Genomic DNA, 27,950 nt, shown 5'->3' with positions numbered 1-27,950 from the left:
ATGAGCGGCGGCTGCGTGAGCTTGGGAGGGAGCTACTCCACGTTCAAGGTGAGAAGGTGTGACCTCGTCCAACGTAAGGAGTGGTGGCTGCCCTTTCTGGAGCAGCCATGAAGAGATACCCCATGTCCAAGTTAAGAGAAACCCAAGTAAGACAGTAGGTGTTGTGAGAGGGCATCAGAGGGCAGAGAGACTGAAACCATAATCACAGAAAACTAACCAATCTGATCACAGGACCACAGTCTTGTCTAACTCAGTGAAACGAAGACATCCCGTGTGGGGCCACCCAAGACAGCCTGGTCATGGTGGAGAGGTCTGACAGAATGTGGTCCACCGGAGAAGGGAATGGCAAACCACTTCAGTATTCTTGCCTTGAGAACCCCATGAACAGTATGAGAAGGAAAAATGATAGGATACTGAAAGAGGAACTCCCCGGGTCAGTAGATGCCCAATATGCTACTGCAGATCAGTAGAGAAATAACTCCAGAAAGAATTAAGGGTTGGAGCCAAAGCGAAAACAGTACCCAGCTGTGGATGGGACTGGTGACAGAAGCAAGGTCCGATGCTGTAAAGAGCAATATTGCATAGGAACCTGGAATGTTAGGTCCATGAATCAAGGCAAATTGGAAGTGGTCAACCAGGAGATGGCAAGAGTGAACGTCGACATTCTAGGAATCAGCGAACTAAAATGGACTGGAATGGGTGAATTTAACTCAGATGACCATTATATCTACTACAGTGGGCAGGAATCCTTTAGAAGAAATGGAATAGCCATCATGGTCAACAAGAGTCCAAAATGCAGTACTTGGATGAAATCTCAAAAACGACAGAATGATCTCTGTTCGTTTCCAAGGCAAACCATTCAATATCACAGTTATCCAAGCCTATGCCCCAACCAGTAACACTGAAGAAGCTGAAGCTGAATGGTTCTATGAAGACCTACAAGACCTTTGAGAACTAATACCCCCCAAAAATGTCCTTTTCATTATAGGGGACTGGAATGCAAATGAAGGAAGTCAAGAAACACCTGGAATAACAGGCAAATTTGGCCTTGGAGTATGGAATGAAGCAGAGCAAAGGCTAATAAGAGTATTGGCAAGAGGATGCACAGGTCTTAGCAAACACCCTCTTCCAACAACATAAGAGAAAACTCTACACATGGACATCACCAGATGGTCAACACCAAAATCAGATTGATTATATTCTTTGCAGCCAACGATGGAGAAGCTCTATACAGTCAGCAAAAACAAAACTGGGAGCTGACTGTGGCTCAGATCATGAATTCCTTATTGCCAAATTCAGACTTAAATTGAAGAAAGTAGGGAAAACCAGTAGACCATTCAGTTATGACCTAAATCAAACCCCTTATGATTATATAGTAGAAGTGACAAATAGATTTAAGGGACTAGATGTGATAGACAGAGTGCCTGATGAACTAAGGACAGAGGTCCGTGGCATTGTACAGGGGATAGGGATCAAGACCATCCCCATGGAAAAGAAATGCAAGAAAGCAAAATGGCTGTCTGAGGAGGCCTTACAAACAGCTTTGAAAAGAAGAGAAGTGAAAAGCAAAAGAGAAAAGGAAAGATATTCCCATCTGAATGCAGAGTTCCAAAGAATAGAAAGGAGAGATAAGAAAGCCTTCCTCAGCGATCAATGCAAAGAAATAGAGGAAAACAACAGAATGGGAAAGACTAGAGATCTCTTCAAGAAAATTAGAGATACCAAGGGAACGTTTCATGTAAAGATGGACTTGCTAAAGGACAGAAGTGGTATGGACCTAACAGAAACAGAAGAAATTAAGAAGAGGTGATAAGAATACATAGAAGAATTGTACAAAAAAGATCTTCATGACCCAGATAATCATGATGGTGTGATCACTCACCTAGAGTCAGACATCATGGAATGTGAAGTCAAGTGGGCCTTAGAAAGCATCACTATGAACAAAGCTAGTGGATGTGATGGAATTCCAGTTGAGCTATTTCAAATCCTGAAAGATGATGCTATGAAAGTGCTGCACTCAATATGCCAGCAAATTTGGAAAACTCAGTAGTGGCTACAGGACTGGAAAATGTCAATTTTCATTCCAGTCCCAAAGAAAGTCAATCCCCAAAATGCTCAAACTACCACACAATTGCACTCATCTAACACGCAAGTAAAGTAACACTCAAAGTTCTCCAAGCCAGGCTTCCAGATGTTCAAGTTGGTTTTAGAAAAGGTAGAGGAACCAGAGATCAAATTGCCAACATCTGCTGGATCATCAAAAAAGCAAGAGAGTTCCAGAAGAACATCTTTTTCTGGTTCATTGACTATGCCAAAATATTTGACTGTGTGGATCACACTAAACTGTGGAAAATTCTGAAAGAGATGGTCATACCAGACCACCTGACCTGCCTCTTGAGAAACCTGTATGCAGGTCAGGAAGCGACAGTTAGAACTGGACACGGAACAACAGACTGGTTCCAAATAGGAAAAGGAGTACATCAAGGCTGTATATTGTCACCCTGCTTATTTAACTTATATGCAGAGTACAGTATGAGAAAAGCTGGGCTGGAAGAAGCACAAGCTGGAATCAAGATTGACAGGAGAAATATCAATAACCTCAGATATGCAGATGACACCACCCTTATGGCAGAAAGTGAAGAGAAACTGTAAAGCCTCTTGATGAAAGTGAAAGAGGAGAGTGAAAAAGTTGTCTTAAAGCTCAACATTCAGCAAACTAAGATCATGGCATCTGGTTCCATCACCTCATAGGAAATAGATGGGGAAACAGTGGAAACAGTGTCAGACTTTATTCTTTTGGGCTTCAAAATCACTACAGATGGTGATTGCTGCCATGAAAGTAAAAGACGCTTACTCCTTGGAATGAAAGTTATGACCAACCTAGATAGCATATTAAAAAGCAGAGACATTACTTTGCCAACAAAGGTCTGTCTAGTCAAGGCTATGGTCTTTCCAGTGGCCATGTAGGGATGTGAGAGTTGGACTGTGAAGAAAGCTGAGCACTGAAGAATTGATGCCTTTGAACTGTGGTGTTGGAGAAGACTCTTGAGAGTCCCTTGGACTGCAAGGAGATCCAACCAGTCCATCCTAGAGGAAATCAGTCCTGGGTGTTCATTGGAAGGACTGATGCTGAGCTGAAACTCCAATACTTTGGCTACCTCATGCCAAGAGTTGACTCATTGGAAAAGACCCTGATGCTGTGAAGGATTGGGGGCAAGAGGAGAAGGGGACGACAGAGGATGAGATGGCTTGTTGGCATCACCGACTCGATGGACATGAGTTTGGGTAAATTCTAGGAGTTGGTGGTGGACAAGGAGGCCTGGTGAGCTGCAATTCATGGAGTCGCAAAGAGTTGGACAGGACTGAGCGACTGAACTATACTGAAGTGAACTTACTGTTGAATTCATAAAGAGCATCCTTTCATGAAGTTGGCCAGAGTAGATCAGTTTGGTAAAATGGTAGACTAGCAGTAAGCAGATAAATGACTTCCCAAGAGATACTGAGGGCTTCCCAGGAAGCTGAGGGGTAAATTATATATATATATATAAAATTAAATAGTATGCACAATATATAGGTCAATAATATATTAGAGCATAAGTACTACAGAAAAACTAGATGGGATAAAGACAATGAAAATCTTGGAGGGGGGCACTCTTTGAATTTTCTTGATAAACAACTTCATCAATGAGGTAATGTGTAGAGAAGTTAGTTACATTTTAAAAGGACTGCTCTACCTGATGTGTTGAGGATATATTACCTTTTCTTAGAGGAAGTAGGGTGACCAAAAGAGTTTGGAATCTGAGTCTAGTTGGGAAAGGAGTTCTGAAACCATGTTGGAAATATTTGCAATTGAACTAGGCTTATAGCAGTGAAGGTGATGAGACGTATCCAGATTCAGGCTTTATTCAGCGGGGATAGAGCCCAGGGAATTTTCTTGCAGAAAAATAAGTATTAGTAGAGATCCAAAGGATTGTTTTAATTCCACAAGGTTAAGAGTTTGAAGAAAAGTGTAAGAAAGGAAAGGAAAAGGGTAATTTAGTAGCAGTATAACCATAAGATATTGGTACCTTGGACATCAAATAAAGAAAATACATTGACTTAGAGGGACTGACAGTCGTTTGAAGTGTTAAATACAAATTTAGAAATGACTGATGGTACTAACAAAAGGAGTCATATAAATGAAGTCCATTTACCTATTCCACACGAGTTTTATTCTCACAGTTGCAACCACCTTTTTATTCTCTCCTTGTATCAAATAATAAACACTAAAAATTATATTGTAGACTAATTTTCTCAGTAAACTTATTTTTTAGTATTTAATACCTGATACAAAATGATAAGGCAATTGACCAATTATTCATTTACTGATAAGGCCATAATAAATGTTGATTCATCAGGAATTCTGAAGACTGGGTCTCAGACACCTTTTCAGTCTATGCTCACTCTTTGGTTCAGTTCAGTTAAGTTGCTCAGTCGTGTCTGACATTTTGCAGTCCCATGGACTGCAGCATGCCAGGCTCCCTGTCCATCACCAACTTCTGGAGTTTACTCAAACTTTGGTTACATCCTCTAATTGCCTGGCTTTAAATTGCCTCATATAAAATGGAAACTACTCAATTTATATTTTCAGCTCAAACTTCTAACCTAAATGTCAGAAATACACACACACACACACAAATACCCATGTAACACTTTGCATGAGCTTTAAAAAGATAGCTTATTTTTTTCTGATGGCTGGATCTACCATAATTGAAATGAATTAAACTGTACTCTAAAGAATTAAGTTGAGTACCCACTGGAGCCCATCAGTGTTTTTGTTCACTTTTCTTTTTCCAATATTATTTTTAGTTAGAATATAGTAAACATGATTTTCTGATTATTGCCTCATGAATACAGTTTACCATAAGTTGAAGTTCAAGACAAAGAAAATTTTAGTTGCTTAGGCTTGACAATAAATCTTATGCTTAAAGTAAAGAAGAATCATTTGCTTAGATCTGCAGCAGAATTTTTAGCTCAATTTAGATTCTAGAATGAGACTACTGCAGTTGAGTGAGACAGAAAATAAACTCTTGAATAAATTATCATGACTGAAGAACAATTCTGCAAAAAGCCCGAAAAAGAGAAATATAGAAATAGAGAAGGAATAAAGAGGGAATGACACTAGCTTATCTACCTATCTAGCCAGCTATCTTTTTTATATTGAAGCTTCTGCTTCCTCAGTTGGGAGCACTGCAGAAACTAAATATTTGAAAGACTAGATTCATCCTAATCTATTAGAAGCAAAAAGAAATATGACAGAAAAATTTTAAGTGTATATATCCAATGACAAACAGTAGACTATATTAGTTTTCTTCAACAGTAAGCAAGCCTGTGTGCTGAAAGTATAATGAAGCTTAACCAAGATGAAAGTAAACATTTTTTAACTGAGGAATAAAATTGTCTAAGAAAAAAGGAGAATTCATAGTGTTTTCTCTTTGCTTTATCCTTACAAAGTCTAAGGTTAATTTTCAATGTGTCTCTTCAACAATGAATGATTCTTTTCATCAACATAGCTGACCACTGCAGAATGTTGGCCAACCACTACATTTCTATTAATGACAAGAATCATTATGTGGTTCATGTCAGTAATCAGGGTACCAGATATTGCAAGGGCAACTCACTTAATTGCACTTTATCTCACTGAGCTACTTTTGCCTTTCATCTTTACTGATCCCCTCACTGCCAGCCAAGGAATTGTGCATCTGTTATTAGCAAATCTGATTTTGCCTTATGTCAGACAGGAGAAATGAACAATTGACAACATAACATTTTGTTTCAGAGAGATCCAAGGTACTATGTTTCAACAGCAGTGATATAGCACATGTATTAGCCATATTCAGCTTGACAAGAAGTGAATATTGTACTTTAAAGCAGCTTAAAAGTTTAAAAAAAAGTGAATGCCTTGTTTTTCAGTTAACACTGAAAATGTCAGTTTACTGGCTATTATTTATTGATTTTTAATATAAGAAACAAACAAAAAGAATGTGATTTCTAAAACATTTGAAATGAATATTTGCCAGTATGAAATGGACAGGCATTACACAACAGGTTTCAGTGAAAATAAAAACTGAAATTCAAAAAAGGATTTCCCCCTTTTTAAATGAAGCAATTTATCAGAATCCCTGATTCACTTCTTTTTTTTTTTTTTTTTTTTAATATTATTTTATTAGTTGGAGGCCAATCACTTTACAACATTTCAGTGGGTTTTGTCATACATTGACATGAATCAGCCATATAATTACATGTATTCCCCATCCCGATCCCCCCTCCCACCTCCCTCCCCACCCGACTCCTCAGGGTCCTCCCAGTGCACCAGGCCCGAGCACTTGACTCATGTATCCCACCTGGGCTGGTGGTCCGTTTCACCATAGATAATATACATGCTGTTCTTTCAAAACATCCCACCCTCACGTTTTCCCCCAGAGTTCAAAAGTCTGTTCTGTATTTCTGTGTCTCTTTTTCTGTTTTGCATATAGGGTTATCGCCACCATCTATCTAAATTCCGTATATATGTGTTAGTATACTGTAATGTTCTTTATCTTTCTGGCTTACTTCACTCTGTATAATGGGCTCCAGTTTCATCCATCTCATTAGAACTGATTCAAATGAATTCTTTTTAACGGCTGAGTAATATTCCATGGTGTATATGTACCACAGCTTCCTTATCCATTCATCTGCTGATGGGCATCTAGGTTGCTTCCATGTCCTGGCTATTATAAACAGTGCTGCGATGAACATTGGGGTGCACGTGTCTCTTTCAGATCTGGATTCCTCAGTGTGTATGCCCAGAAGTGGTATTGCTGGGTCATATGGCAGTTCTATTTCCAGTTTTTTAAGAAATCTCCACACTGTTTTCCATAGTGGCTGTACTAGTTTGCATTCCCACCAACAGTGTAAGAGGGTTCCCTTTTCTCCACACCCTCTCCAGCATTTATTGCTTGTAGACTTTTGGATAGCAGCCATCCTGACTGGCGTGTAATGGTACCTCATTGTGGTTTTGATTTGCATTTCTCTGATGATGAGTGATGTTGAGCATCTTTTCATGTGTTTGTTAGCCATCTGTATGTCTTCTTTGGAGAAATGTCTGTTTAGTTCTTTGGCCCATTTTTTGATTGGGTCGTTTATTTTTCTGGAATTGAGCTTCAGGAGTTGCTTGTATATTTTTGAGATTAATTCTTTGTCTGTTTCCTCATTTGTTATTATTTTCTCCCAATCTGAGGGCTGTCTTTTCACCTTACTTATAGTTTCCTTTGTTGTGCAAAAGCTTTTAATTTTCATTAGGTCCCATTTGTTTATTTTTGCTTTTATTTCCAATATTCTGGGAGGTGGGTCATAGAAGATCTTGCTGTGATTTAAGTCGGAGAGTGTTTTGCCTATGTTCTCCTCTAGGAGTTTTATAGTTTCTGGTCTTACATTTAGATCTTTAATCCATTTTGAGTTTATTTTTGTGTATGGTGTTAGGAAGTGTTCTAGTTTCATTCTTTTACACGTGGTTAACCAGTTTTCCCAGCACCACTTGTTAAAGAGATTGTCTTTTTTCCATTGTATATCCTTGCCTCCTTTGTCAAAGATAAGCTGTCCATAGGTTCGTGGATTTATCTCTGGGCTTTCTATTCTGTTCCATTGATCTATATTTCTGTCTTTGTGCCAGTACCATACTGTCTTGATGACTGTGGCTTTGTAGTAGAGTCTGAAGTCAGGCAGGTTGATTCCTCCAGTTCCATTCTTCTTTCTCAAGATTACTTTGGCTATTCGAGGTTTTTTGTATTTCCATACAAATTGTGAAATTATTTGTTCTAGTTCTGTGAAAAATACCGTTGGTAGCTTGATAGGGATTGCATTGAATCTATAGATTGCTTTGGGTAGAATAGCCATTTTGACAATATTGATTCTTCCAATCCATGAACACGGTATGTTTCTCCAACTGTTTGTGTCCTCTTTGATTTCTTTCAACAGTGTTTTATAGTTTTCTATGTATAGGTCTTTTGTTTCTTTAGGTAGATATACTCCTAAGTATTTTATTCTTTTTGTTGCAATGGTGAATGGTATTGTTTCCTTAATTTCTCTTTCTGTTTTTTCATTGTTAGTGTATAGGAATGCAAGGGATTTCTGTGTGTTAATTTTATATCCTGCAACTTTACTATATTCATTAATTAGCTCTAGTAATTTTCTGGTAGAGTCTTTAGGATTTTCTATGTAGAGGATCATGTCATCTGCAAACAGCGAGAGTTTCACTTCTTCTTTTCCTATCTGGATTCCTTTTATGTCTTTTTCTGCTCTGATTGCTGTGGCCAAAGCTTCCAACACTATGTTGAATAGTAGTGGTGAGAGTGGGCATCCTTGTCTTGTTCCTGATTTCAGAGGAAATGCTTTCAATTTTTCACCATTGAGGGTGATGCTTGCTGTGGGTTTGTCATATATAGCTTTTATTATGTTGAGGTATGTTCCTTCTATTCCTGCTTTCTGGAGAGTTTTAATCATAAATGAGTGTTGAATTTTGTCAAAGGCTTTCTCTGCATCTATTGAGATAATCATATGTTTTTTATCTTTCAATTTAGACAGGAAATGCAGACAGGTTGTATAAACGTGAACCCAAAACAACAAAGTAAATGACAACGGGACCACACCTATCAATAATTACCTTAAATGTAAATGGGTTGAATGCCCCAACCAAAAGACAAAGATTGGCTGAATGGATACAAAAACAAGACCCCTATATATGCTGTCTACAAGAGACCCACCTCAAAACAAGGGACACATACAGACTCAAAGTGAAGGGCTGGAAAAAAATATTTCACGCAAACGGAGACCAAAAGAAAGCAGGAGTCGCAATACTCATATCAGATAAAATAGACTTTCAAATAAAGGATGTGAAAAGAGACAAAGAAGGTCACTACATAATGATCAAAGGATCAATCCAAGAAGAAGATATAACAATTATAAATATATATGCACCCAACATAGGAGCACCGCAATATGTACGGCAAACACTAACGAGTATGAAAGAGGAAATTAATAGTAACACAATAATAGTGGGAGACTTTAATACCCCACTCACAACCATGGATAGATCAACTAAACAGAAAATCAACAAGGAAACACAAACCTTAAATGATACAATGGACCAGCTAGACCTAATTGATATCTATAGGACATTTCACCCCAAAACAATCAACTTCACCTTTTTCTCAAGTGCACACGGAACCTTCTCCAGAATAGATCACATCCTGGGCCATAAATCTGGTCTTGGAAAATTCAAAAAAATTGAAATCATTCCAGTCATCTTTTCTGACCACAGTGCAGTAAGATTAGATCTCAATTACAGGAAAAAAATTGTTAAAAATTCCAACATATGGAGGCTAAATAACACGCTTCTGAATAACCAACAAATCATAGAAGAAATCAAAAAAGAAATCAAAGTATGTATAGAAATAAATGAAAATGAAAACACAACAACCCAAAACCTATGGGACACTGTAAAAGCAGTGCTAAGGGGAAGGTTCATAGCATTACAGGCACACATCAAGAAACAAGAAAAAAGCCAAATAAATAACCTAACTCTACACCTAAAACAATTAGAGAAGGAAGAAATGAAGAACCCCAGGGTTAGCAGAAGGAAAGAAATCTTAAAAATTAGGGCAGAAATAAATGCAAAAGAAACTAAAGAGACCATAGCAAAAATCAACAAAGCTAAAAGCTGGTTTTTTGAAAAAATAAACAAAATTGACAAACCATTAGCAAGACTCATTAAGAAACAAAGAGAGAAGAACCAAATTAACAAAATAAGAAATGAAAAGGGTGAGATCACAACAGACAACACTGAAATACAAAGGATCATAAGAGACTACTACCAGCAGCTCTATGCCAATAAAATGGACAACTTGGATGAAATGGACAAATTCTTAGAAAAGTATAACTTTCCAAAACTGAACCAGGAAGAAATAGAAGATCTTAACAGAGCCATCACAAGCAAGGAAATCGAAACTGTAATCAGAAATCTTCCAGCAAACAAAAGCCCAGGACCAGATGGCTTCACAGCTGAATTCTACCAAAAATTTAGAGAAGAGCTAACACCTATCTTACTCAAACTCTTCCAGAAAATTGCAGAAGAAGGTAAACTTCCAAACTCATTCTATGAGGCCACCATCACCCTAATTCCAAAACCAGACAAAGATGCCACAAAAAAAGAAAACTACAGGCCAATATCACTGATGAACATAGATGCAAAAATCCTTAACAAAATTCTAGCAAACAGAATCCAACAACATATTAAAAAAATCATACACCATGACCAAGTGGGCTTTATCCCAGGAATGCAAGGATTCTTTAATATCCGCAAATCGATCAACGTAATACACCACATTAACAAATTGAAAGATAAAAAACATATGATTACCTGATTCACTTCTACACATATTTGTGAACTATTCTTGAGTATCCCAAAGAATTTTGTGAAATGTACAAAATACTGTCATATAAATTTTTTTTATCATATTTATACTGAGAAAAGCAAAAAGGGTATGAATATATAATGTAAACTTTGAAGGAAAATAGGGTTGAAATGCATTAACCATGTTAGTATATTTAGCAAATATTACATACACACATATACACAAACACACACACTTCCCATCTTTATTTCAACTCTATTAAGATAAACATTTAAATGCCAAAGACTTTTTGAAGAAATGGAGAAAAAAATAGTTTTAAGTGAGCTTTTTCTGTAAGTATGAGAAATTTGTTGTAAAGTGGAGTATATTTGTATAGAAATCTGTGAGAGCTGAGCAGCCAAGGAGGTTGGAGGGGACTGACCGTCTGCAGACATCATCTGTTTGTCATGAAGACATCAGTGTTCATGAGCAAAAAGAATTGCTCCCTAGATCCACAGATGTCCTCCTTGTTTGCCTAGAGTAGACTATGTCCAAACGGAAGAGCAGGAAGGAAATCACCGCCAGCAAACAAGAAAAATGTGCTGTCTCTGCCTCCATATTGTTAGGTTGCTAGACTTAGTAGTTCTCTACTACGGTCTCTCACTGATGAGAAGTTTGAAAAATAGGTGCCTGTAGAATGATTAACACCAGCTCTCATAAATTATGCCCTACTAACAAGTGTTATCTGACAGTTAATCAGTATAATCTGTATAATCAGTATATCTGACATAATCAGTCATTTCTGCCAATTGCACTAATTTGCAAACAATTTAATCAATTGAAAGACAAGTTAATGATCATTTTATGCTCCATAGTGTTTTAGATTTCTCAAGCAAATCATATTTTTCTCCCTGTAACCCAGGTCAAGGAAGCACACATCTATATTATTTTTGTTCTTCTCTCTCTCTCTCTTTTTTTAAACAGATGAGGGCATACAAACATAAACAGATGATTATGATCACACATATGACAAGCAGTAGCAGAAGAATCCTAATGCAGATAGTAATGCATTATCTAGTTTCAACCTGTTTCATTTCTAATGATGCATATTACTAATGTACCAGTAACCAGAGTCAGAAGTTTGTGGATTAATTTATTGGATTGGGATCTGACTTGACAATGTTCTTTTCTTCCTTATGGGAAATGAGTCACTTGCTAATGGGTTAGAGAAGGAGTTCCTGAGTCTTGAGTCCTCCCAACTGATACTGATAGTTCACAGTCTGTTGGAAAATGTTCATCACAGTTTTTAAAAATAACTTTATGCAAAATATCTCAGGAATCTGAACTTGAACATAATTAAAAAAGGCTTTGATAGTAGTTTACCACAGACATAAATAAAGATAAGCTAGGGAGATGACATAGGTGAAATTCATTTGTCCATAATTATGTACATCAATATAAGATTAAGTAAATTGAATAGTGAATACTTAAAAAGTAAATTCTGTCATCAAAATCTCCTGTCACAACAGTTTCTAAATTAATTGAACTTTTAAGTTCAATTTTAGGTCTAATAGATATTGTTAAGATAAGGAAGAAAACTATATGAGTATGGGGTAATTGTAATTCTTAGAATACACATTACAATAAAAACATCCAATTACAAACCATATTTACATGCTGAATAATGCCTTTAGTTAATTACTTGCACTGATAATATTGTATAAACTCTGAAAATGGGATTTTTGGAAGGATAAATTTGATATAAATTGGGTTCAGTGAAGAAAAAGTCATTACAATCTATAAGACAATCTGAATTCAATACTCCTAACCATAACATTTACAAATCAAGTAAGCCCTTAGCTTATACCAATATTAGGATACTGGGAGCCATGAGAATTAACTGTTTGTTGAGAAATTATTTGTTTAGACCATTATAGTGCTCTTCAATTATCAGACTAGAAAATTCAAAGAAGGAAAATGTGAGCTCATGGTACACATGGTAATTTGTACTATATCCAAATTAGCATAAGGTTTTGAAAGCAAACTTTCACACTGCCTGCCACCCAAGGAAACAGAAACAGATCTGCAGATTCAATAGGACTCTTACCTGCCTTAGACATATGTTTGCAGCTATAACTGCCTACAGTGGCTCAGATGGTAAAGAATTTGCCTGCAGTGTGGGAGGCCTGGTTTCAATCCCTGGGTTGGGAAGATCGCCTAGAGGAGGGAATGGCCACCCACTCCAGTACTCTTGCCTGGAGAAGCCCCATGGACACAGGAGCCTGGTGGGCTACAGTCACAGTCAGACACAACTGAGCAACTAAGCACAGCACAATGGTTATTTCAGAAATTTATGAAGATGATTCGAAGGATTCATTGAGAATGATCAAATAAACATTATAGAAAAATAGCTGTATGTGCTTGCTATACAATTGGCATGCACAAATGTACAAATAAATCTATTAGTCACAGGAGGGTATAAGCTTATCACAATATATAAGCGTCCACAGTTTCTCATTTTATATAGACACAGTATATAGCCTTCAGCTAGGAGTGAATTAGGATTTGTTTTGCACATTCATTTCCTCACCTGTATGATGCAACAGGTTGCCTTTCTTCTATGAACGTCTTTATAAAACTAATTGTAGAAACTTTTTGTAATATGTGTTTACTCAAACTATACATAACATAAAATGGTGGTGGTATTCCTAGGCCTTTTCTTACAATTCCTGCCACTTTTTGTTCACAAAAGTTTTGTCTTGTCAATATTCAACCTGATATGTTTTTTCTTTGAAATTGTTAATTTCTGATTTTTTCCTGTATTTTGCTACCAATATATCAGCAAGGTATGAGGACAGAGAGAATGGAGATCTAGGTTTATAATATCAGCCTGAAGTCTAAAAGAGGACCTAAAATGGAATTCAAAATAGTAATAGGTCCTCCTTTATGATTAAAAACCAAACAAAAAAATTAAAGAAACAAAAAAGCATGGGAATTATTTTCCAGACAATGTTAATAATGATCCTATTTGGTTACAGTATTTTGCAATAACATTATTTGAGTATATTCCCACTATTGGATAAAATACTAGTACCTTTCCAAATTCTTCTAGTTAAAAATCAAAGCATGTCATATCTTACAACAAATGTACGAACAGTGAACCAAGATGCTAATAATAGTGGAAACTGGCTGAGATAGGGGTGGGGAGGTATGCAGGAAGTCTCCATTATTTCCACCTACTTTGCTATAAACCTAAAAATTGAGTTCATTAAAGGATGAAAAATAATGCAAAGTATCACCTGTACAAATGACCTGCACATTTTTTAGCACATTTAAGATTTTCAGGAATGAGACAGTTCTATTCATAATATTAATAATTACTTTACAACTAATGGTATTTTAGTTGCTAAGTCATGTCTGAATTTTTGCAACCCCATAGACTATAGCCCTCCTGGCTCCTCTATCCATGGGATTTCCCAGAAAGAATACTGGAATGGGTTGCCATTATTTTTATTCATTTTAGATTTAACAGGCAATTTTATGACAATTTACAGTTTATTTAAAATTACCCAAATTTTTGATATTTTTTTTTTCTCATTTATGAGTTCACAAATGTAGAGAAAGCTGTTTCCTAACTTTCCTTATAAAAGAGAGTGGCACTCAGCATATCTAGAAGTGCATAATATGACAGTATTATGTGCAATGATGCTCAGCTAAAACACAGTAGATTTACTGAGACTATAAATTAAGAGCTTTTCTCGATGGCAGACCCAGAGGGTTAGGTATGGATATATATTTTTTTTTTCTTGGAAACAATCATTCCCAGTTTTTGCTTTGTTTTGTGTTTGCCTAGTCTTCCTTAATTATTGGATGCCAAGTAGGCAAAAAGTTTCCTTAGAGTTGTTTAGGAACGTTTAGTTGATTTTATAAATAGAAATGAGAAGAAATGATGATTACTAATTTGTAAATCATGTGTACTTTATGCTAAACAAGCCTTCAGTAACTGCTTTCTAAAAATGTAATCTAAAATTGCACTTGATTTGACAGCTGCCATTCTAATCAGTCAAAATATTGAAACGCCAGCCTCTCAGTTATAAGAAAACAAGAAAATTCAGGCTAATCAACATATTTATTGAACAAAAAAGGACACGTAAGTGGGATTTCCATGTCAAAATATTTCATTGTTAGTAAGGACTTATCTGGCATGCCTTTGGTAGTACTAAAAATGTTACCAATTATTCTTGTCACTTAAATAATCATATTTTATCATATGTGTTCACATGCTGCATGACTGTCTGAAGCAATTTCAATTGATAAAGGTTTCTATTTTCATTTTCTTTCCCACTTCCCTAAAGATATTTAACTGTCTACTTCTCATAGTTTTCCAAGGGTAGTGTTTTCATCTGTGGAAACTGAGTTCTGACTTTCATCCTTTCAATCATATGCATATTATATACAAACTGGTTGAAAGCTGTTGGATGTCATCGTTCTCACAGATATTAAAATGTTACTAAGTTATACTTTCTTTTTTGTCGTTTGTAAATACAATAAATGTGGCACACCAGATGTCTAGATGCCTGTAAGAAATCATTTTCTGAAACGAATTCAGTTGGCTTTAACTCACCTCAGAAACTGAATTGAAAACAAGTAAATGGGAGGAGATTAGGAATAAAGTGGCAAAAGAAATGAAAGCCAGTTAGTGAGACAGTATGTAATACTTTACTCCATTTAATTAAATTGTTATTTTTGATTTCCTATTACTTACTGTGCTTGGCAACATAGACAATCCAAAGATCAACTGGATGTAACTGTTGTGTTGTCAGAACTCAATTTACTGAGAGATAAGAAAAGTATATAAAACAAGGTCACCTCTAAAAAGCGGTGTAACTGAGCCACAAAGAGTAAGGTAAACAAAGGAAGGTCAGAGACTGTCTGTGATTGAATAATTTGGGAATAATTTACTAAGGATAGGTTATGAAAGATGGGTGAAAATTTTAAAGGTAGGGAAGGCAAATGAAATAGAAGGAAAACTATGAGCAAACTATGTAGACAAGAAATGTCTAATTTTATTAAAGAAATCTAAGAAAGTTCATTATATCTATTGGTTACTACAAATACATTTCTTTCCACTAAACAGTGCACCACTGCTGCTGCTGCTCCTAAGTCACATCAGTCGTGTCCGACTCTTAGTGACCCCATGGACTGCAGCCCACCAGGCTCCTCCGTCCATGAGATTTCCCAGGCGAGAGTAGTGGAGTGGGGTGCCATTGCCTTCTCCAAACAGTGCACTAAAGATGCTTAAAGCCATACATATGTAAGAACTGAGTGAGTTTGCTTTGAGAATTATAATCATACTGCTGTTAAGCTATTTACTCATTTACACAACAAATGTATTGAGTTTTGGAGTCTGCTCAGTAGTCTCCCAAATATAGTAAAATATACTAAAAAGCTGAATAAAATTGAAATTAATGGGTTCCCTATAGGGAAAACATGAGAAGGCAATAACATATAGAGCTGATAATGGATAAATATACTGACTGCTAGTTTTTTAGAAAAGTGAATATTTGACATTGTATCCCAATTCTGAGATAATATGGTACAGCCTGCTGCAATTTTCTAAGTCCTGGAAAAATAAAGAAAAATTCTGGGTCAAATATACAGTACAGTTCATCACTCATAGTAATAACATGAGTGAGAATACCCAACTTGCACTAATTCCCTTAGCCATTATTGCCCCAGAGTGACACCAGTCAAGTACACATGATAGGTTGTGTTAGAGGAGAGGAAATCTGAGCTTAAGGAACATGAAACTTTTACAATGTGTGCTATTCATACCTACCCTTTGTTTCAAAGATAAAATACTATCTTGATCTATCAGGGCTAGTGTTATACAAACATCATTAAAAACAATCCAAAACAGACAGCCAGTGTGTCAAACAGATGGAGAAACATACCGTGTTCATGGATTGGAAGAATCAATATTGTCAAAATGGCTATTCTACCCAAAGCAATCTATAGATTCAATGCAATCCCTATCAAGTTACCAACAGTATTTTTCACAGAACTAGAACAAATAATTTCACAATTTGTATGGAAATACAAAAGCCTCGAATAGCCAAAGCAATCTTGAGAAAGAAGAATGGAACTGGAGAAATCACCCTACCTGACTTCAGACTCTACTACAAAGCCACAGTCATCAAGACAGTATGGTACTGGCACAAAGACAGAAATATAGATCAATGGAACAGAATAGAAAGCCCAGAGATAAACCCACACACCTATGGACACCTTATCTTTGCCAAAGGAGGCAAGGATATACAATGGAAAAAAGACAATCTCTTTAACAAGTGGTGCTGGGAAAACTGGTCAACCACTTGTAAAAGAATGAAACTAGAACACTTTCTAACACCACACACAAAAACAAACTTAAAATGGATTAAAGATCTAAATGTAAGACCAGAAACTATAAAACTCCTAGAGGAGAATATAGGCAAAACACTCTCCTACATAAATCACAGCAAGATCTTCTATGACCCACCTCCTAGAATATTGGAAATAAAAGCAAAAATAAACAAATGGGACCTAATGAAACTTAAAAGTTTTTGCACAACAAAGGAAACTATAAGTAAGGTGAAAAGACAGCCCTCAGATTGGGAGAAAATAATAGTAAATGAGAAAACAGACAAAGGATTAATCTCAAAAATATATAAGCAACTCCTGAAGCTCAATTCCAGAAAAATAAATGACCCAATCAAAAAATGGGCCAAAGAACTAAACAGACATTTCTCCAAAGAAGACATTCAGATGGCTAACAAACACATGAAAAGATGCTCAACATCACTCATTATCAGAGAAATGCAAATCAAAACCACAATGAGATACCATTACACGCCAGTCAGGATGGCTGCTATCCAAAAGTCTACAAGCAATAAATGCTGGAGAGGGTGTGGAGAAAAGGGAACCCTCTTACACTGTTGGTGGGAATGCAAACTAGTACAGCCACTATGGAAAACAGTGTGGAGATTTCTTAAAAAACTGGAAATAGAACTACCATATGACCCAGCAATACCACTTCTGGGCATACACACTGAGGAATCCAGATCTGAAAGAGACACATGCACCCCAATGTTCATCGCAGCACTGTTTATAATAGCCAGGACATGGAAGCAGCCTAGATGCCCGTCAGCAGATGAATGGATAAGGAAGCTGTGGTACATATACACCATGGAATATTACTCAGCCATTAAAAAGAATTCATTTGAATCAGTTCTAATGAGATGGATGAAACTGGAGCCCATTATACAGAGTGAAGTAAGCCAGAAAGATAAAGAACATTACAGTATACTAACACATATATACGGAATTTAGAAAGATGGTAACGATGGCCCTATATGCAGGGCAGAAGAAGAGACGCAGAAGTACAGAACAGACTTTTGAACTCTGTGGGAGAAGGGGAGGGTGGGATGTTTCAAAAGAACAGCATGTATATTATCTGTGGTGAAACAGACCACCAGCCCAGGTGGGATGCATGAGTCAAGTGCTTAGGCCTGGTGGGCTGGGAAGACCCAGAGGAATCAGGTGGAGAGGGAGGTGGGATGGGGGACCGGGATGGGGAATACATGTAACTCTATGGCTGATTCATATCAATGTATGACAAAACCCACTGGGGGAAAAAAAAAAAAAAGATATGCAGGAAAGTGAGGAACCAAGGGAGAACTGTCTTCCAACAGAATTAGAATAAAGGAAAGGAAATTACTCTTTCTGACTAGACACCAGGAGGAATTAATGTATCATAGATATGTTAACTGTTGAGCTGGCTCTTGATATTTAAGTAGCTAGAGAATAAGAGATAAGGATATCATGGGTGAAGAGATTAAAGCCAAAAGCATGGTGATGGAAATATCAACAGTATCTTTGGTGAAGGATGATATTCCTTCCCTGGTGGCTCAGATAGTAAAGCATCTCCCTACAATGCGGGAGACCTGGGTTCAATCCCTGGGTTGGGAAGATCTGGAGAATGAAATGGCAACCCACTCCAGTATTCTTAATATTGAGGGAGGAGCAGATGCAGAGGGAAATTCAAGGGGTATTAATTTGAACAAAATATGAGTTAAGGCCAGGTTATGAAGACAACTGAATATTCTGCTAAATAATTTGCTCTTTCTAAAGAAGCAGTAAAGACCCATCAAAGATCTTTAAATTGGGCAAGAATTAAATAATGTCAAATGACTTAGAGGGGAAATATTGATAGTCTTTTGAAGGAAGACAAGAGATAATTGAGACTAGAGTAGGAAAATAAAGAGTAGGAAGGTAACTGTGATAAGAGATAAAGGTCTGTGTGTAAATTAAGAAGGTGGCAGATATATTTCAAATCTTAATTGGCAGGACTTCTCAATTATTTGGATTAAGGGCATGAGGGTAAAACTGGAGATGCTATTCAGGATCTTAGCTCTGTAAAGAAAAAAAATGATAATACTGTCAACCAAAAGAGGAAGAAACAACCAACCAATCAATCAACTAACAACAAAACACACAACAGAACTCTATATTAAAGGGGAAATTTAAGGTCTATTTACAGATACATTTATTGTCCCATGCCTGGAAAACATCTACCTATAGAGGTCAACTGCATGGTTTCCATTTTAATTTTATCTGGGGCTAGGGGAGAAATGAAGGCTGTATTTGCAGACAAACATTCTAAATAGTTGCACAGAAGATCATTGGAGAAAGGACTCCCACTACTCTCTGCTGTCACCATCTTACGTTCTTAACAATATCTCAACAAGGACCTCTGCTTTTTCCATTTAGTACTAGCCCCATAAATTGTAGAGCCAGTCCTTATGACAAATTTTAATTTTGAAGGCATTGCTAATTAGTAATATTTAAAGTTACTGTAATAAACATACAACATAAAAATGTAAGCTGAAAAAAACATATTGTTCTTTTCAAGATACAAATTCATTCTGTTACCCTCAACTTCTACAGTACAGGAACTCTTCAACAGCTACCATTGCTGTTAGGCAAAAGAAGCAAGCAAGCAAAAGTAACTATTCTGTCCTACTTAGCTCCTCATGATGTAGCTACTAACTCTCCAGTCTCACTTTACACGACCTGCCCTCTCAGACACTCCAGCTTTGATTGGATGCCTTAGCTAATCCTGCTTACTAATCTTTCCTTCTATATCAACTTTGTTATTATCTCTGTTGGGAATACTCTCTTCAGTGGCCCCTATTCACACGCACACATAAATCCATTCATATTTTTTAGATCATATTTTCAACATGAAGGTATCCAATCCCTACATCTTCTCTCATCACAGATCGGTCAGGAGCTCAATGTAACCCTAGAACTATGAATCATTCTAATATAGTATTTCTGAAAACATTCAATTTATATGTTTATTTTAAATTTATGTTTAATGACTGTTTTTTCTATGGTGTCTAAACTTCATAACGATAGTCTCTGCTTGTGGTTACAAGGTTGCATAGTATCACATAGCATAAAACCTAGGGCATGCTTATTTCTTTTTTCAACTCATGTCTCCCACATTGGCAGGCAAATTTTTACCACTGAGCCTATTGGGAATCCCACATTATGTATAATGATGCCATTAAATATTTTTAATAAAATAATACATTTTACAGTAACAAATGGAAAAAAGCAATATACTAGTAATAGACATGGATTTGATCCCTGGGCCAGGAAGATCCCCTGGAGAAGGAAATGGCAACCTACTTCACCATTCTTGCTTCAAAAATCACATGGACAGAGGAGCTTGGCGGGCTACAGTCCATGGGGTTGCAAAGACTCAGACAGGAATGTGTGACAAAATAACTACCATTATATTGATCAATTTTTTGAAAAAAAAGTTAGACTAACTTATATATACATATTATACTGGTTTGCAAAAAGAATGAATAACTATTTCCATTTGTATTATAAAGTTAATACAAAATAATGAATAACTTAACTGTTATTAGAAACAATATTAGTTATGTTCCACAAATTATCAATAACTGTCAAAACTGATCTTCACATTGTAAGTGCCACAGATAATACTGCTTGATTTTTAAATTTTTCTTGGCTCATAGATGGTCAATAAAGATATTCTGTCAATTTTAATTATGGAAGTTTTTAAATAAAAACAAACATGAAGTGATAATAATTGAGGTGTTAAGAAGTGGCCATATTTTCTAAAAATCTTGAAGAGAAAACTGATAGCATTTTGTGGTGAAGTAAAATTTAGATACTGGGGAAGGGCAGGGATTGAGGATTATTTCATGATTTTTGGAATGAGCACCAAGAAGTTATAATCATCTTCCAGGAGGCTTTAGGTAGATTCAGTCAGGTGAGTGAGGGAATTACAAGTTCGCTGTTATGCGGCCATGTTTGAGATTTTTATTCACCAAACAGATAGAAATCTGTCCAAAGGAACATACTATTTGAATTGAGGAGGATGGCTTGGACTAAAGACAGGATTTACCATTAGGATACAGCCATAAGATAGGAGGAGATCAAGTGAGTAAATTTTGATAAAGAGGGCCAAGGAGTAAACCCCAAATAACCAATAGTGAAACTGAAAGTGTCAGTCACAACTGAAAGTTGTGTCTGATTCTTTGCAACCCCATGAACTGTAGCCTGCCAGGCTCCTCTGTCCATGAGATTATCCAGGCGAGAATACTGGAGTGGGTCATCGTTTCTTTCTTCAGGAGGTCTTCCCCACCCAGGCACTGAACCTGTGTCTCCTGAATTGGCAGGCAGATTCTTTACCGCTGCACCATCTGGGAAGCCTGACCAATAGCGAGAGGTTAGCAAAAGGAGGGGATGGATAGGGCATGAGATATGCCAAATAATGAAGAGTACCCAGTGACCTGCAAGTCACTTTAAATGTTATGTGCAAGAAGCAAGGGTCAATTCTGTTGGCAGGTCATATAAGATGGATACAGATAATTAACCATTGTAATTAGTATTGTGACCTCAATAATAGCAGCCTGAATGGTGTGAATATATAAAAGAACAGGAGGATAAGATGGTACTATAAATATGGGCGCTACAAACAGAGACAAATGTATTCAGGGGAGTAGAGATATGAGGACATTTTGATGGGAATCACTGAGGGCCTGATAGGATCAGTCCCTATGGATTTAAACAAATAGGAAAGCTGAAGGCTATAAAGATATGGGGCAGATAAAGTGGGAAGGGCAGTTTTCTGAAGCTGGGACACATACAGAGTGGTTTTAAAACTACCTAGCTTTAAAAACCATTCCTAGTTTTTAAAGGAATCCCCATACTGTCTTCCATAGGGGTCCTATCAACTTACATTCTCACCAACAGTGCAAAGGTCTTACCCTTCCTCCACATCCCCTCCAGCACTTATTGTTTGTAGTTTTTTTTAATGATGGCCATTCTGGCTGCTGTGAGGTAATGCCTTTATTGTAGTTTTGACTTGCATTTCTCTAATAATGAGCAGGTAAGTTTTCATTCCAATCCCAAAGAAAGACAATGCCAAAGAATGCTCAGACCACTGCACAATTGCACTCATCTCACACGCTAGTAAAGTAAGGCTCAAAATTCTTGAAACCAGGCTTCAATAGTACATGAACCATGAACTTCCAGATGTTCAAGATGGACTTAGAAAAGACACAGGAATCAGAGATCAAATTGCCAACATCCACTGGATCATCAAAAAAGCAAACAGAGTTCCAGAAAAACATCTATTTCTGCTTTATTGACTATGCCAAAGCCTTTGACTGTGTGGATCACAACAAACTGTGGAAAATTCTTCACGAGATGGGAATACCAGACCACTTGACCTGCCTCCTGAGAAATCTGAATGCAGGTCAAGAAGCAACAGCTAGAACTGGACATGGAGCAACAGACTGGTTCCAATTAGGCAAAGGAGCACATCAAGTCTGTATATTGTCACCCTGCTTATTTAGCTTATATACAGAGTACATCATGAGAAATTCCACGCTGGATGAAGCACAAGCCAGAATCAAAATTTCTGGGAGAAATATCAATAACCTCAGATATGCAGATGACACCACCCTTATGGCAGAAAGTGACAAACAACTAAAAAGCCTCTTGATGAAAGTGAAAGAGGAGAATGAAAAAGTTGGCTTAAAACTCAACATTCAGAAAACTAAGATCGTGGCATCTGATCCCATCATTCCATGACAAAAAGATGAAGAAACAGTGAAAACAGTGACATACTTTATTTTTAGAGTTCCAAAATCACTGCAGATGGTGACTATAGCCATGAAATCAAAAGACTCTTGCTTTTGAAGAAAAGCTATGACTAACCTAGACAGCGTATTAAAAAGCAGAGACATAACTTTGCCAACAAAGGTCCATATAGTCAAAGCTACAGCTTTTTCTATAGTCACGTATGGATTTGAGAGTTGGACTATAAAGAAAACTGAGCACCAAAGACTTGATGCTTTTGAACTGTGGTGTTGGAGAAGACTCTTGCAAGTCCTTTAGACTGCAAGGTGATCCAACCAGTCCATCCTAAAGGAAATCAGCCCTGAATATTCATTGGAAGGACTGATGTTGAAGCTCCAATACTTTGGCCACCTGATTTAAAGAACTGACTCATTGGAAAAGACCCTGATGCTGGGAAAGATTGAAGGCAGGAGAAGGGGACAACAGAGGGTGAAATGGTTGGGTGGCATCACTGACTCAATGGGTATGAGTATGAGTAACTCTGGGAGTTGGTGATGGACAGGGAGGCCTGGAGTGCTGTAGTCCATGGGGTCTCAAAGAGTCAGACACGACTGAGTGACTGTACTGAACTGAATAATGAGCAATGTTGACCATCTTTTCATGTGTCTATTTGCCATCTCTGCGTCTTCTTTATGGAAAAAATTCTGTTTAGGTCTTCCACCCATTTTTTTGATTGGGCTGTTTATTTTTTTGATGTTGAGCTGTACGAGCTGCTTATATATTCTGGAGATTAATCCTGTCAGTTGTGTCATTTGCAATTAGTTTCTTCCATTCTGATGGTTGTGTTTTGCTTATTGTTTCTTTTGATGTGCAGAAGAACATTTAAGTCCCATTTATTTTTGTTTTTATTTCCATTGCTCTAGAAGGTGGGTCAAAGAGAATCTTGTTGTGATTTATGTAAAGAATATACTGCCTATGTCTTCCTCTAAGAGCTTAATAGTTTCTGGCCTTACATTTAGGCCACCCTTTAGCCCATTTTGAGTTTATTTTTGTGTATGGTATTAGGAAGTGTTCTAGCGGAGGAGCCACCTTACTTAGAGTATGGATTTTCTGAATCAAACCCCACTAAATCTATAATTTGAAGTAAAAGAATGTGCAATCATATTAAATAATGCAATGATTCAGTTAGATAAAGAGTGCTAATTTCTTAAACACTCTGAAGTCAGTCTCCTCCTTTTCTACGCTGAGGATTTTTCTTATCTTACTACAAAAAGAGTCCAATGTAACAGGTAAGTAAGATGGAAAGGATATTAGAAATAGCTATAAGGAGACTGTTTATGTTTTTGGGTTCATTCTTTTGGATTTCTTGTAACTTTAATGAACTCAAATATTTCAAATTTTTTCTCCAGAAAATTGAAGTATTTTATTAAATGTAGTATTAGAAAATTTTATGGAAATGGAATAATATCTATGATTGTGTTTATTCATTTGGCACCTTGTTTATTTGGTAATAGTAATCTTGGCCAATTGTTTTGTTAATTTGGTTTGCTTTCTTCTGGCGGGGAGACTTGCAATGCTAGTAAACTATTATTTGAAAGACTGACACTAAGCTTTGTTCTGTGTCCATTAGAGACTTGGAGACATAATTGTTTTAAATAGCCATACTATTTCAAGTTGAGACTACCACTGAAGAAATGGCATAGAGTTCCTTTAGAGCCCACTGGAAAAATGAGTTAAAAAAATTTCTCTCATATTATAGGCCTTGAAAAGATTTAGTTCAGCTTCCAATAAAGAGAAAAAAAAAAACTATATATATATATATGTATATATATATATATATATATTTCCTATAAATAACACAGATTTTTATTTTTGGTGGGTTTCTTTCAATTACAGTCATATAACAAATAAATGTTAAATATTTAATTTAAGTTATTCTAAATACATTTTCCTATTGTATTTTATCTCTAGAATGTTTAAACAAAAAAATGACTCGGGCAACTGAGGTGCTCTGAGGAGGAAGACATACCAGGAGGGCTGTTCAGGTCTGGGAACTTGCATATTGCATATGGACATGGTAAGTAGATATTAGTATATCTACTAAAAATAGGAAATACAGAAAAGTGGCCACTGAATTCCTCTCCTGTGCTCCCATGTTGAGCAGGACTTTTGTCACTGTTAGCCACTAGACTTTTTCTTCCCAAGAAAATCTAATGTACTTCAGATGAAGAAAACAATAGATTACAGTCTGACAGTGGTTAAGTATATTCTAATTTTCTTCCTTTTTATAGCAAGTGATAGTTTCAGGATTCCATAAGAATGTTTCAGAAAAGAAATTTTAAATGCAGTGGTAATATTATATGATATGATGTTACAAAATGGAATAGAACGGAAGAGAATAGTGGTTGAGTATATTAGATGTTCACATGGGCATTATGTGAAAAATAGACTATGAGAGGAGAAAGTCAGCAAACATGTAGAACAATCAAAATTAATGAACAAATATCTCATAAATAGTAAGTTAGTATTCCTGATACTTCTATGTTACTGACATAACAACATTACAGCCAATGGACTGATTAGCCATACTTTTCTCTTAGATGCAAAAATATCATAATTCATTTTTATTGTATATGCAGTTGTTGTTTTCAATGTTACAGAATTAGGAGGAGGTAATAAGCAACATTCTTGATGGAGAGAGCTGGACTTTTGATGAGATACCTAGCCAATTACCTTTCTTTACCCATCCATGTCCAGTGCTTTTAAAATAATACAAAAGAAAAAAAATAAAATAATACAAAAGAATATAGACTACTGGACAATAGGAAAACTGTTTTTATAATGACAGGTTCAGTTTAGTTCAGGCAATCAGTTGTGTCTGACTCTGTCGCCCCATGGACTGCAGCACACCAGGCCTCCCTGTTCATCACCTACTCCTGGAGCTTACTCAAACTCATGCCCATTGAGTCGGTGATGCCATCCAACCATCTCATCCTCTGTTGTCCCCTTCTCCTCCTGCCATCAATCTTTCCCAGCATCAGGGTCTTTTCCAATGAGTCAGTTCTTCACATCATGTAGCCAAAGTATTGCAGCTTCAGTTTCAGCAACAGTCCTTCCAATGAATATTCAGGACTGATTTCCTTTAGATTGGACTGGTTGGATCACCTTGCAGTCCAAGGAACTCTCAAGAGTCTTCTCCATTCTCAAACCAGGTTTGAGAAAACATCTCAGTGAGGGGAAGAAAGAGGCCTCTGTGAGTACAGCCTTGGGCCCTGTCTCCTCAATTTCCTACAGTTGCTCTGGTTTATCTGTTTTAAGTTCTGAGGCTCTGGATTATGTTTCACTAGAATAAAAGATTCCTCTTGGGAAAAAGAGAAGCCCCAGAAAGATGGTAGGAGGGGCAAATTGACATTTAGAATCAAACCCCATTCCCTCCAGAGATGCTCAGAGGGCTCAAACACACCTTGGGCACACCAGGACCCAGGGACCCCACAGAGACCGAGACAGAATTTTGTCTGAGAATCTCCTGGGGAGGTCCGGGTCAGCAGGGGACTGCGGCAGGGACAGGGTCTGGGTGCAGCAGACTTGGGTATGGCATAAGCCCTCCTGGAGGAGGTCACCATTAAACCCACCAACGAGCTGCCAGAACTCACACAGGAGTGGGAAATAGACTCTTGGAGGGCACAAACAGGGCACATGAGGACCCAGGAAAAAAAGTGACCCCACAAGACACTAAGCCAGACTTGCTGGGGAGTGTCAAGGAGTCTCCGGCAGAGTTGTGGGTTGGTGGTAGCCTGCTGCTGGGTTGGGGGGCAGTGGGTGTAGCGGTGTGCCCATGGTATCTTTTGAAGGAGGATGCCATTATCTTCATTACCTACACCGTAGTTTGGCCCCAGGTAAAAGGTCAGTTTTCATTCCAATCCCAAAGAAAGGCAATGCCAAAGAATGCTCAAACTACCACACAATTACACTCATCTCACATGCTAGCAAAGTAATGCTCAAAATTCTCGAAGCCAGGCTTCAGCAATATGTGAACCATGAACTTCCAGATGTTCAAGCTGGATTTAGGAAAGGCAGGGGAGCCAGAGATCAAATTGCCAACATCCGCTGGATTATTGAAAAAGAGAGTTCCAGAAAAACATCTATTTCTGCTTTATTGACTATGCCAAAACTTTCGACTGTGCGGATCACAATAAACTGTGGAAAATTCTGAAAGAGATGGGAATACCAGACCACCTGACAAAATGGACTAAATGTCTCCTAAGAATTCCTTTCACTCTGCAGCTGATCGTCTGCCGCCCCAAGATGGCGGCAGCAGTGGTGCCCGGGAACCTGAGGCATGGTCCGGTCTCTGAGACGGGCTCCAGGTGGCTGGCAACCGCCGGGCAGGGCCAAGGGCCGGGAAACAGGGGGCAGCGGCCTCTGCGCGCCCCGCGGCCGGGGTTAGGCCTGCCGGGGAATGCTCTGCTGGGCCCAGCCTCTCTCTCAATTCAGGATGGCAGTGGGCCCGCGCCCCTGGCTCCCAGGCCACGGCGCTGGGGTAGCTCCAAGTGTGTCTGCTAGAGGATACAGGTGTAGGTAAGTCAGGTATTGTGTGGCGGTTCGTGGCTCGTGGAATACAGTTTTGATCCAAACGTCAACCCAACAATAGGACCATCTTTTATGACCAAGACTGTCCAGCACCAAAATGAGCTACATAAATCTTTCATCTGGGATGAAGGAGAACGATTTCCTGCCTTAGCACCAATGTACTACCAAGGCTCGGCTGCAGCTATATTATTTACGACATCACGAAACATTTTCAACATTAAAGAACTGGGTAGAAGAGCTTTGGCAGCACGGCCCACCCAACATTGTAGTTGTCATTGCAGGAAATATGTGTGATCTTATCAATGTAAGAGAGGTCATGGAGAGAGATGCCAAGGACTAGCCGACAACATCCATGCAGCCCTTGTATGGACTAGCGCGATGAACAAGATAAACATAAACGAACTCTTTATGTAAGTTAGTCAATGAATTCCATCCCGTGATGCCAGCCCGCCTTCTGGCGGACATGGCTTCAAACTCTGCAGAGAGCCTTTGGAGCCTAAGTGGAGCTGCTGCTGACTGAGCCTCAGCCCCCGGGCTCCCACATGAAGTAGGTGGTCCTGACAGGTCGCGAGAGGGCTGGGCCCCGCTGCAAGGGGTCGCCTGCCAGTCTTGGACCTTTTTTGGGCAATAGAGGGATTCACAGGAATTGACTGGTTCCATCTCCTCTTCAGAGACTGCAGCAGTAATACGTCAGTCTGTGGACTTCCGTCCTGTTAAGGATCTCTGTGTACACAGGGACCGCATCGTTGGCTCCTGATGTTGCTGAGAAGGAACGTACGGTTTTGT

General features: G+C 37.8%; 1 pseudogene; it reads left to right on the top strand.

Moving 5' to 3' along the window:
* LOC136148750 (ras-related protein Rab-22A pseudogene) lies at positions 1 to 27,680 on the top strand (annotated as a pseudogene).
* The last annotated feature ends 270 nt before the right edge of the window (positions 27,681 to 27,950 follow it).

Source organism: Muntiacus reevesi, chromosome 17 (genome assembly GCF_963930625.1).
Source record: "Muntiacus reevesi chromosome 17, mMunRee1.1, whole genome shotgun sequence".
In the NCBI taxonomy this organism is placed as follows: Eukaryota; Metazoa; Chordata; class Mammalia; order Artiodactyla; family Cervidae; genus Muntiacus; species Muntiacus reevesi.
The sequence above is the reverse complement of the archived record's forward strand: the minus strand, read 5'-3'. Positions and strand labels throughout refer to the sequence as shown.